This window comes from Dendrobium catenatum, unplaced genomic scaffold (assembly GCF_001605985.2).
Source record: "Dendrobium catenatum unplaced genomic scaffold, ASM160598v2 fragScaff_scaffold_1220, whole genome shotgun sequence".
In the NCBI taxonomy this organism is placed as follows: Eukaryota; Viridiplantae; Streptophyta; class Magnoliopsida; order Asparagales; family Orchidaceae; genus Dendrobium; species Dendrobium catenatum.
The window spans coordinates 11,158,294-11,171,132 of record NW_021319682.1 but is presented as its reverse complement, the minus strand read 5'-3'; the positions used below and the strand labels follow the sequence as shown (position 1 = coordinate 11,171,132).

At 31.6% G+C, this 12,839-nt stretch overlaps 1 protein-coding gene across 3 annotated transcripts in view; it reads left to right on the top strand.

The window, feature by feature from the left end:
• The first annotated feature begins 5,735 nt into the window (after positions 1–5,735).
• Positions 5,736–12,839, top strand: part of LOC110115152 (6-phosphogluconate dehydrogenase, decarboxylating 1) — a 10,808-nt gene continuing 3,704 nt past the window's right edge. Inside the window, exon 1 of one of the 3 annotated variants that reach the window (XM_028699086.1) lies at positions 5,736–5,928. The gene's annotated coding sequence lies outside the window, so the exon portion shown is untranslated. Of the gene's footprint in view, positions 5,929–5,980; positions 6,058–12,839 lie in introns of those variants that run through there. The other 2 variants (XM_020848289.2, XM_020848288.2) reach the window with 2 other exon arrangements.

Sequence of the window (12,839 nt, the reverse complement as noted above, 5' to 3'; positions counted from 1 at the left end):
ACATGTGATCAATTGTACCCCGATTATGATGGGATGAATGCCATATTTATCATGAAGCAAATGTAAAACTGAACTGCCCTTGGATTGTTATCACCATTTTAAGATAATGGTTGTGACCTTGCGCAATGAGCAAAATTCCAATTGGAGACTGTGTCAAATTTAAAACTCACTTAGACAATTTTTAATATAATTTCTCATATTTATATGAAGCTCTCGGAAAGATAATTCTTAGAAAGGTTGTTTTAGATGCATGGAAAAATGATGATGGAAGGATTTGCACACCTACATGCATGCTTGGCGTGTTAACATGAATGACTCTTTGAAGCTATAGCTAAGGTTGCCCCACAATCTTGACATCTTTCCGTAAAATTGAATGAACAAGGTAAAACATAACAAAAGAGTTCTCTAATTATAACCGCTCCTAGGATATCATCCTTTTGAGGTTATAATGATGTTGCCCCTATTTTGACTCGCTTCTTTTATAATTGACGCAATAAGAAATAATAGAAAATAGGAGTCTTCTTATTACAACTATGCCTATGATGTTATCCCTTCGATCTTGTAATCAAAGTTGTCCCCTAATTTTGACTTATTTCTTTCGAAACTAAAAAATCAATAGATGGTGAAGGAATTATCCTATTACAATTGAGCTTAGATCATCGATGTGAACAACCCTTCAAGGTTATAGCAAGGATTGCCCAAACCTACACTCAATTTTCAAAGGTGATGCTAAACTTTGTGTGCTAAATATTTATATGGATATATATAAAAAAATTAACTTCTTAGTTTTATATGAAGATCTAACACACATAGATCAATGAAAAGTTATAAGAGCCATTAACAATTTACGTGAAATACGTAGAAAAAAAATATGGGACGTGATCTATTTGAAATGATTGTAATAGTATATATCGTAGGTTACATATAACTTATCTTCCCATAATTAGATAAGTAATTAGTGCAACATGATATACATAAATTATATAAAAAAAATTAATACCATGCTAGAATTTATAAGAATCTTATGTCATTGAACTTGTGATGAAGGTATTATGTATGATATGTTCAGTTGTTCTCCTTTAACAAGAGAACATCAAAAAATCAAAATCTAGTATAAATATTGGCTTTGATGTTGTAAATCAGGTTAATGTTGATAATGTGCATCATCTTTATACGCAATGGTGTGCTTTGGTAGAGGTGGCCGTAATAATTTGGTAGAGCCCTATTCTCATTCTCTCCTTTTTATATGAAAATTTGTGTGAATATATAGTTTTGAAAAATGGCATTTTCATTATTTTAGCATATTTCTAAAAAAAATTCTCAATATATTGGTATATATTGATTTCCTTGATCATATATAGTTCTTTCAACATTTAGGTGCCTTGCTAACGTTGGAATTGAGTTATTTTTAGCTTGTTAAATTCCTCTCATCGAGACGCTCAATTTGCCATAAGCATGCAATATTCAAGGCTCGCTTGATCATTCAATTAATATAGCGAAATTTAAAGTATGCCTCAAACACTTAACCTAGGCTTATTTGTACTTGGATCATGTCACTTTTAATATCACTCGGTTCGTCTCATTGACACATTCAATTCAACTATAACTGTGCTAAAATTGAACTTCGTATAATTCTAAATTTTATTTTAATTTTTTTTTTAATTATAATATGTTTCAGGATTCACACTTGATCAAATTAATTTGGTGACTCATCAATATGCACATGTATATATAATATTCATGAAGTACTCTCTCAAATATTTATGTATTCATGAATATAGAAACATTTTATTATTGTTAATATGATGTGAGCAATCATTGAAAAATATTAGGAATCTTTTACAAACTTTCAAGAACCTAACAAACACCCAACAAATATTGATATTTTTTCCTCCAATATTTGTAATACACCTCTCATAAACTTCCAAAAAACGCTGATATCAACCATGCATGAGGTCCCACAACTGTTCAATATTTTAGTAAGAATTGGTATTGTATCTTGAACCTTACATCAAGACTTGTTTGCTTTCTATTAAATTAAGACCTTTTTTTTTTCTCAAATATAGTTAAAAAGCTAACATTGAATGTTGGCTTCCAATTCAATTTGGATTCACATAAATGATTTGAATTATGTCACATTAATAATATGATCATCCAAATAAAAATGGCCTTTATCTAAGGCTCAATCCCATGTAGAGTATCAATATCTTCATACCATATCTCTCTTTTTAGTTGCAAATTTAGTGTTTTCATCACTAGGTTTTGTGTTCTCAAACATCTTATTGTATGCACTCAAGTCCTTGATGTGAGTTTCTCGTAGTTTAAGCATTCGTGCCGATTGTCACTTCCCTCATCATTGTCTTTTTTGTTGCTTACAAACTTCTAACTCAAGTTGGGATATGCCAGCTTGAGTTTGACAGGAAATATTACAATATATATGTTCTCACATGCATAAAATATTTATTATAGTGCCTTGATGTCATTGATTGAGCAAAATGCTCTGACAGTGGTACTTGGAAGCTCTGAGAATCTTCAAGCCTTTGAGTTTTCTTAAATCTAAGCCCCATTCATGCAAAATTTTAGAACATTGCGTCAGTCAATGAGCGATGATAGTTAGAGGATTATAGTCGAGCAACGATTATATGAGTATAAAAAATTTGTGCCCTAGCCTCTCTACATGATAGGCTTTATAAATTCTTTTGGTTCAAAATTTCATAAGGCATGTTAGATTTAAGATAGTACACTACCCAAAAAAATTTCAACTTTATTTCATGAGAACTTGATAGCATGGTTCCAAATTTCTCATAAGCATAAGCCCCTGTTATTAATTACTAGTTTGAGTAATAAGAGAGAACCCCCGTTGCATGTTAATTATTAGATAACCACTAAATATTGTCTGTATTATAACCATAAATTTAGTGTTGAAATTTAAAATTTATTATTTTACACTTAAAGAGGATTGCGAAAGGAATAATGATGAACCTGATAAAGATCTCATATTTATGTAGTCCTCAATTGTCATGTTTTTTAGTCTACTTAGTCATGGAGAGATAGTCTACCCAACCTAGCTAATGATTATTATCGATAGCCATACGTTACTTTGTCCAATGCATATTATAGAGTGTGGTTGAATGTTGATCTAAAAAAAATAAATTTGTGTTAACCTTAGCTAACATATGGCTTCGTGCCTTACCAAGTATAACTTATAATTAATTTATTACTCAAAGGATTTTTATCCCTTAAGAAATATATGAGTTTTTGGCCATTCATGATAGTAATTTGGTGGTGTCTAGACAGTACATACCATATTACCATGTTCTTTATTGAGAGAAATCAGTTGAGAATGAATCATAATAATATATTTGACAAAACATTTGTTCTTGATGAGTTAAGGTTACTTTTAAACTTGTTATCCTTAGCAAATGTTTGTGGAGAGTGGATGAATTTGCTTCAAATTTTGAATGATAAATTTTGCTTGAATAATTTTAATTTAGTGAAAAATTTTACTTAATATTTTTATCAAACTTCATATGTGTTGTAATTCACATTGAAATTTGAGGTCATTTCGAAAATAAGTTTTTTTTTTCGGTTGAGATTTTCTATCAATGCAACCATTACGAAACATGCAGACTTTAGCCATGATCATAATCCAATTGTTTTATTTTTTAATGTAAAATCACCTAGTTAGATGATACATCACATATTCTTAATGGAGATAAATTATTTTAGAATGAATTATTGAGATACACTCAACATGAGATTTGCTCCTTATAAGTTGATTTTATTCTTAAACCTTTCATCTTTCACACATACTTGCAAAATGATGGATGAATTATCCTTACTAGCAAAAAATCATTTGAGAATGAATTAAATAATATATGACAAGATATTTGTTCTTCCTAAATTGAGGTGTTCTAAACATGTTATCGTTTATGAATATTTGTGAATGGTATATGAAATTTGCTTCAAATTTTGAATGATAATTTTTTCTTGAAAGACATAAATTTATGAAAATATTGAGTTATTATATTCTTATCAGAATTTAAATCCAAAATAATTCACTTTGAAATTTGAGAGGATTTTGAAAATATCATGCCCTTTAAGTGAGTTTTTATATCATCACGACTATCATTGATTATTTGGAATATTTTTTTAATCATCTTAAGCTTTTCAAAAGTGCCAACTTGCCTTCAAAGGAATAACAACTTTCTCACACTTTAGATTTAAGAGTTCACATATTTGTCGGAGCACATAATGGGACTTAACTTTCTTTTTAAATTGTGATCATGCTTTCAATGTGCCTGTCAAATGTACTTATATTCTTTCTAATGCACTTCCATAGCATATTTACCTAATTTTTTATGTACTTTATTTATTATATTATTCTTTTTTTAAAATAGTTTTATGCTTCTTAGTGTAACTACATGTTTTTAAGGCGACTATATGTTTTTTGAGGAAATGACAAGCTTCTCAATGCGGTTGTATGCTTTTTGAGGCAATGTTAACTCCTTGAGATGATTGCATGTTTTTTAAGATAATGACATGCTTCTCAAGATGGCCGCACATTTTTCAAGCATGTTGCTTGATCTCAATATAGTGGCACACTTGTCAAGTTAATGAGCTTAAATATTACAATTAGACTATAGTTAATTGATGGTGGTCAAATAATCATAGTATGATGATGGTAGTGAGAGACTATTGTTTGGTCTTGGTGTTTGAATAATCAAAATAAAACAATGATGGTCAAAGGATTATTAGTTATGCGATGGTGGTTAGAAGATTATAATGGCATGACAGTGGTTTGAGAAATGTAGTCAGATGACAATGGTTAGAATATTATAATTGGGTGATAGAGTTGATCACGTGGTATTCTATTAGCGATAGTTCAACTATGACCCGATACCATTTATTAGTCAATGATCTGATGATGGTACTTAGGTAGAGCACCAAGATTCTTTATGCTTTTGAGTTCACTCGAATACCAAGTTATGATCAAAGACTCTTCCATACACAGATCAGGTTTATTTGTAGATTTTTAAGAGAGGCATATCATGTAAATACACTAAAAATTCATAACACTCCAAACATCCTTTTGTCGATTCCCTTGATTATATGTCATCTTTTGCATTTAAATATCTTAGTGATGTCAGGACTATATGATTTTAATTTCGTTGGATTTGCCTGTTTGAGTCATTGTATTTGATAATAAATGTAAGATTTAGAGTTCATTTGATCTTTCAATTAATGTCCCAAAAATTTTAATTATGCTTTAGACACTTGATTTAGGCTTCATTTGGGACGACTTTTTTACTGTTTATTAAAGCAACTTTTTAGTGCAAAAATTAATTATTTTATATTAAAAAACTGCTATAAGAAACAGTAAGAAATCCATCCCAAAAGGAAGCCTTAGGCCCATTTAGAATAGGATCAACCTATTTAGGGTGCCAAAGGATTTATCTCATTGAGCCGTTCAATTTCACTATAAGATTATTGAAATCAAATATTTGACAATCCTAAATTTAATTATAAAAAGTTTCCAATTTAAATATGCATCTAAATTTGTATCCGATCAAATAGATTTTTGAAGAGATATCCAAAGTAATAAAAAAATTAATTGAGATAAAATATAGAAGAATAAATTTTAAAGATTTTAATAATGCTATATTTAAGTAATTTAAATAAAGTTTAAATATATATTATATATTATTAACTAATAAATCGGCTCAATATCTGAGATGAGCAACTCCTCGCCTCAGAGTACGGCCAGTTATGAACTAAGCCAGCATTAGCTTTCGCTCTCTTACTCCCCTTGTATGCCTGCCTCTACCTACCCATGACCCGAAATTCAACCATTTTTTTTTTAATTTGTTGAATGTGAGAAAGCGGAGAGGGGAAGAAATCGTTCCTTTGAGCGAAGACTACTCGGAGGAAAGTTCCGTTCCATCTTCTCCACCCTTTTTCTTATAAATAATTCCATTAAAGGAAGAAGAGAAAACATAAAAAGGTAACATTTTTTTGCGAATCCCAATCGGTGAAAGGTCCAAAATCGTCTCAAAGGTTTGGGCTTCATCTCTTCTTCATCTCTTTTCCCGGTTTGTTTACTTTCCCGATTCTTGGATTTTAGGAATATTTCTTTTTTGGGTTATGAATTTGTTCAGAAAGTCGTATAATCTGCGCCACTAGGTGAATCTTTTTTGCACGAGATCTATGGATGGGTTCGTAAAGATTTTTTTTTTCAAGTCCTCTTATAGCCGATACTTTTTCTTCTATTCCCTCTCTTCAACAGATTTCTGGCTTAGGCTTTTATTAAAAGGATTCCTTGGAGTAGGACTGCGGATCTATTATCATATAGTCTTATTTTGTTGCCTCTGATCTGTTGATGCTTCTGTTGCTTAATTATTTTTATTTTCTTGACAAAGTGAAAAAGAGGAAGATCCAACGCAATAGTTTCCTGTTCTTTTTGTATGACCTTTTTTTTTTTCTTTTAGTCGTATTTATATCGGATGGCAGACTTGAAACAATGATTAGTAGTTGCCTTTCGTTCAACTTGATCTCCTTGGATCAAACATCTTCAATTTTCTTTTCTTCTTTTTGAAGTCTAATTGCTAAAGCTTTTAATTATCTTTTATAAGTTATCTACTGTATCCTTTTTATTGATTTTTATGTAGTTTAACGATCTTCTGTGTCACCATTTACTGGATTCCGATGTGTTCTATCCAGCTAGTTGATCGCAGAAGGATTTATAATATTTTATTTTTCTTATAGCCTATTTTCTCTCCAAAAAATATGATCAATCGTTTTTAGTTGTCATGAGTCTCATGACTTCATTACTAAGGGGCGGTTTGGTTGCAAGATTTAGCCAGAATTTAGGCTAAATCTTACGAAAACACTTTTTAAGCCATATAAAATTTATTACCTTAATCTTATTTCTCCCGTTTTAGGCTAAATCCCTGATTTAGTAAGTCTTGGGTGGGAATAGAATTTAGAAGATTTTTTTTTTATCCACAGCTCACTTTGATATGTTGGGAGCTTTGACCGTCAACCAAGAGGTCTTGGGTTAATTTGCCTTCATTGGCCTAATGTCCCAAAAAATGTTTTTTTCTCCTTTAAATTCCATAATATGTAGTTTGCCTCATTTGATTAGGCTTCCGCTTTATGTTTTTTCAGTCAGAATTTAACTAAAGCTGTTTGATAGGCCACATAATCTTATTAAAGGAAGCAATTTCTTAAGAACAATTTACGGGAATAGATGTCAATCCCCTTTTATTCCTAGTAACACTAGATTTAAGCCCTTTTTTCCAAAGTTTTCCTCTATTATTGTAATTTCTCATTTAGCAAGGGATGACATTTCAAAGTTTTATTGAAAGCACTACTACAACTCATCTAAAGTAAACAGGTTTAATGTTCCTTGATGCAACCTTGTTATAGATGACAATATGTTTGGATTAATCTAATATGATTTTAGCTGATTTAATATGATTTTAGCTGGTTTGGACCGAGTGAAATGGCTTTAGATGGCTATAGGATTTTTTTTTTCTCTTCCCCAATACATTAATATAGCTTTTTGACTTCCTTAAAGTTAATAAATTTGTATTATATGTAATATCTGCAACATTTTATGAACTAAATATGACAATTGTGTTCCTTATTTTAGTCCAAATTTTTTATTAACTCGTTTGAAAATCCTTTTTTGTTTTTGCTAATAATATATATAGATAGAAGTTTTCAAACTTGCATCATATAGTTTTCTCATATTATATCTCCTAAGATGGGCTTACCAAACATGGTTATGGGTGCACTGGATAATTATGGTTAAGGATTGGAAAAAAAAATATGGTTCACATTTGAATCAGTTATATATTATTTTTGAATTCAATGGAAATTATATAAATATCATTTCTTTTGCCTGACATTTTCATTAATTGTTTTAACATATACATGACCGCCATTGTTGATCTTTTGGGAAGAAAAACAATTTGATTCTCTAATCGAAATTTAATGATTCTCCTTGGTGCAAGATGAATATGTCATCAATGCATGAATAGACCTTCATAGTTGCTATTTAAAGAACTTGTGATGGATTAATTTAGGCACCTATTTTATATTGATCACATCAAAATTCTCAGAGAAATTTAAGAGGAAAGAATGTTTAAGTTTGTTTGAAATTTTAAACAAAGACTAAGGACACTTACACAATCTCAAAGAAAATGAACTCTCAAAAGCATAAGATTCTAGATCTAACTTAAATGTGAACAAAGCGAACAATTACCTTAGCTTGCAATCTTACCAAATTGTAGATGTAAATGAATTATAAGAGTACCGATAACTTGAAGAATCAGTTCCACAAGCAATAATTTCACCATGAAATTGAACTCCAAAGCATAAGGAAAGCATTTTCCTTGCACATAGCAATAATCACACATAACGAACCATTAAAACATGTTTGAAGATGTACAAATGAACTCATCTATTTGGCCTATGGGATACACATTAAAATTTAAAAAATGAAGTTAAAAAGTTGGTTAAAAAAAAGGTGTTTGGGAAGTGAAAAGGTGATGAAGTCAAAAAAGTGATGTTGAAGTTAAAGAAATTGTGGTAGAGACGTTAAAATGTTTTTTGAAAAGGAAAGCACTACTACCAACTAATTGTATTCAAAACATGGTGTGTTGTTAAAAACTTAGTAAATTAACCTATTACTCATTAATATTAATATGACTTATCATATTGCAAGACTCAAAAGTGACATTAACATAAAAGCACTTATAGTACATTAATTCTCATAATGTATGAAAATAGTTCTTAAATATATGATGAAGAGTCCTAGGTATAATTAATCTAGACTCAAAACTCTAATAACTAATATGTAGACTCAATACTCAATAAGAAGATGATGAAGATGATCATGCTGCCTTGCATCACTCTTCGACTTTGAAGAATTTAACTCTGATGATTCAAAGTCCTGGTACTCATGAAGCATTTTGGAATGTAACAGTTGTAGCTCTTTCAAAGTCACCTATACATTCCAAAGAGTTGAATGATTTTTCGATTGAATAAAGGTATATCTGAACTACACCATTAGTAGTGGAGAGGATCTTTTTGTCTAAGATTTGATATGCTACATATAATCTTCAACATTAACTCGATAATAGTGGTGATGTGTAAGTATTATTATGCTCATTGCTCATCAATATCCCTAAAGTGGGAGAAGAAGATGGAGATAAAATACATCAAGGGAAAAGAGACTAATTTAGGAGTGGACTTTTGATAACAAGTCAGGTTTGGTATGGTAGATCTAGCTTGTATGTGTCACCGTTTATCTTCCTGATGATTGTGTAAGGTTTTGAGCTCTAAAAGAATGTACCCTCTAAAAATTTAATAAGTTGCCTTGTGAGTTGCCATTGATTGTTCTTGTCATAATTTATTGCAATTTTTTTTGCTGAAGTTTAGCATAAATATCATGCATGTGTTGTACAAATGTAGTTGCAAACTCACTAGTCCTATATGAAATAGGGAGATTGATCAAACCAATCGTTTTTAAAGATTCATATCCAATAACAATATGAAATTGACTCGTAATGGTAAACATATTGATGAAATTATTGGTGGCAAATTCAACATATGGTAAAATCAAGTCCTTGTCAAAAGCATATTTATTAATTGGGCATCTATGTTGATCATCCAAGTGTATTACATTTTCATCTTTTGTCAAGAACTTTTGAGATACCAATAAGAACTGAGTATGAAAATACCTACACATCGTCGTCATTATCAATTTGATGCATAAGATTGCTTGTATTGGATATATCTATAATGATCACATCATCTCCACTATTGATGGTGGATTTTAGAGATATATCGTTCGACGATGGAGAGGACTCTTACCCCTCAAATATTACAACAATTGTGTCTCTTGATGGTTCTGCAGTATTAGGCATTTAATTTGTTAGAATTCAATTGTTTGAAGTTGGAGTACTGATGTAGGCTATCAAGATTGTCATTTTCATCGTGTAATTATATTGATTATACTTTAGATTTTTCATTATGTATTTGAGAGTTTTTTTTTTTCATGGTGAGGATTGTGTATTTTGGCTGCTTTTGTGTTATTGTCACTTCTTGGTCTTGTATAATAAAGAGTTGGATTAGGTCATTTGTATTATCGAGTTGGTGGGCGATTTAATAGATTTTAACTAATCCACCATACCTTGAATGTTGTTGGTTGGTACTTGTGTTTGACTTGTCCATTACTTTTTTGACTTCTCTATCACTTTTTGCTAAACCATCTTTTGACTTCTTGGCTATTCTTTTAATTTCTCCGCTATCTTTTATGACTAATCTATTTAATTTTGAGAGGTGTTAGTTGATAGTTGATGTTCTCTAGGCTTTATAGATATATATGTATGGGAGTTCATTTGTGCCACTTTAAATATGTTGGAATAAAATGAGATTTATATAGAAATCCTCTGCTTTATTTGTCATTTGTTTTTGGAGGACTTCACAATGTTGATTGTTGCTTTAGCGCAAGAAGAGCTTGATGATTTTGTAAGACCCCAAGTTCTTTCCTGACAATTCATTGAGAGTTTTCAGTAGAAAACTCTCAGGATGAAATTGAACTTAAATAGTTCGCCCCTCGCCCTCTAAAAATTCAATAACTGTCAAGTTTTTGTTAAATTTTGGCATGTGATCATCCATGTGTTATGTAAAGTGGATGCAAACTCGCTAGTTCTATGTGAAATAGGGAGATCGATCATATCAATGGATTTTTAAGGTTCATATCAGATTAAAAGGACTCATGTGGTAATCTATTGATGGAACTATTGCAGGCAAATATAGTAGTTAATAAAATCAAGTCTCAATTAGAGATTTAGAGGTGTGGTCACTAACCAAACATCTACGTAGATTACCCAAATTTCTATTTGCTACCTCAGTTTGGTTTGGCATGAGGGTGACATGTGGTGAAAATTAGAAGCTTGGTTGCCATTTTTTTCTAGGCCCTCCAAAAATAGATTATGAATTAAAAGTATCTGTCAGGAATATTATCTTTGGATAAATCATGCAATCACACAATTTCTTTGAACAAAATAGATGCCATATGAGATGCATTAGAGGTCTTGTGACATTTAATAAAACGTGCCATTTTCAAAAACATGTCCAATACCACAAAAGATAGAGCCATAACTTTGTATGTTATGAGGTAATCGGTAATCCAAGGATAAAGTCTATGCTTAGATCTATTAGTGTGCTTCTTGCCTTTTTCCATCTAGTTTAGATGACATTAACAGCAATATGAGCCACATCTTGCTTGAGACTAGCTAAAATAATCAACCCTTGACCATGGATATGGTCTTGTCATGATTGACTTGTAACAACCCAAACTCTTAACTATTAAGATATTGTTCGCTTTGGCGTAAGAGCCTCACGATTTTGTTATGTTGGTGTAACTTCTCAGTAGGTCACCCATCACAGAATTGCTCTAGGATGAGCATGCTTAACTATGGAGTTTCTTATGAAAATTCCATCCATTACACCCAAAGGCACCTTTTAAGAGTTTAGCTTCTTTTACGTAAGAGGTTTCACATGACGTGTGTGGATGCCCCTCTGAAATGAAACACCTTGATATGTAAATCTCATAGTGAAGCATTGGGGATACAATATGCGTACATCAGAAGAGGCAGTCATCTTGGATTTCTAAGTTTGGGATGACTTCATTCTTGGTCAATGAGTTATAGATTTGATCAAAGTCACAGCATGAAGGATAGTTAGACTTTATCTTCTCAAATGCCATCACTCTCACACTCATGATTTGTGAGTGTTTAAGTAAATCTTGTTCTTAATATCTACCACGTGTTTAAGAACAAAGATATATTATTGTACAAATTCCACCTTCTTGGCATGCCTTTTAAATATTTTAGAGTTTTTCTGATGCGGACATCGGTACAAAGATTTGGCGCATCTATCACAGGCGGCGTCGTAAATCGACGGCCATTATTTAAATTTTCAAATATGAGTTATTTTCTTCATTTTAGTTCTTAATTAATGTATTTACTGTTTTACCCCTAGGATAGTTTATGTAAGTGTTATGGCCCAAGGGGCATTTTTGTAATTTTTGATTTTCTCATGTTGTGGCCTATATATAGGGCCTTAAGCTATTGTAATAGGGGATGAATGATTGAGATGAAAAATTATTTTCCACACTTGTGTTCTTCTTGTGAGAGAGCGTTAGTGGGATTCCTATGAGAGGAATCGAAGCCTTCACCAGCCGCAGGATGGGTCCGGGCTCGTGATTTGAAGTCCCTTGGAGAGGGCAAACGGATCACCCGTCAGTCTTCGGAAAAGTCCAAGGCTCGCGGTTTTATGTTCTCTCTTTCATTTTTATCTTCTATCTTTGTTTTTGTTCCTTTTTATTGTTCCAAGTTTTCATCTTCATCCTCTACCTACGTCCACCTTCATCTTCTCCATCTCCAAGCCGTCGTCTCCTTTTTCCACCATGCCGCCGGCTCCACCTCATTAGTCGCCGGCCGAACTCCTCCCACCCTCTTTGGGATTTCATAATTTGATTGGGTTAATTTAGGGATTAATTTGAATTTGAAATTATTCAAATTCAAATTTCAAATTATTTCCTAATTTGGTTCATCTATTTTTGGAAAGTGCTTAATTGAAATCGATTTTGAAATTTGAATTCAAAATCTAATTTTTTTGTCTCACTTTCATAACTCCTAAATTTGAATCTAAGAGCTTTAAAACACCAAATTACTATTTGAATTTCAAACCCCTATTACAGATTTCCATTTTTTATTCCCTAGCATTAATTAAATCCCAAGCCGTTAATCCCTCACAGCTCC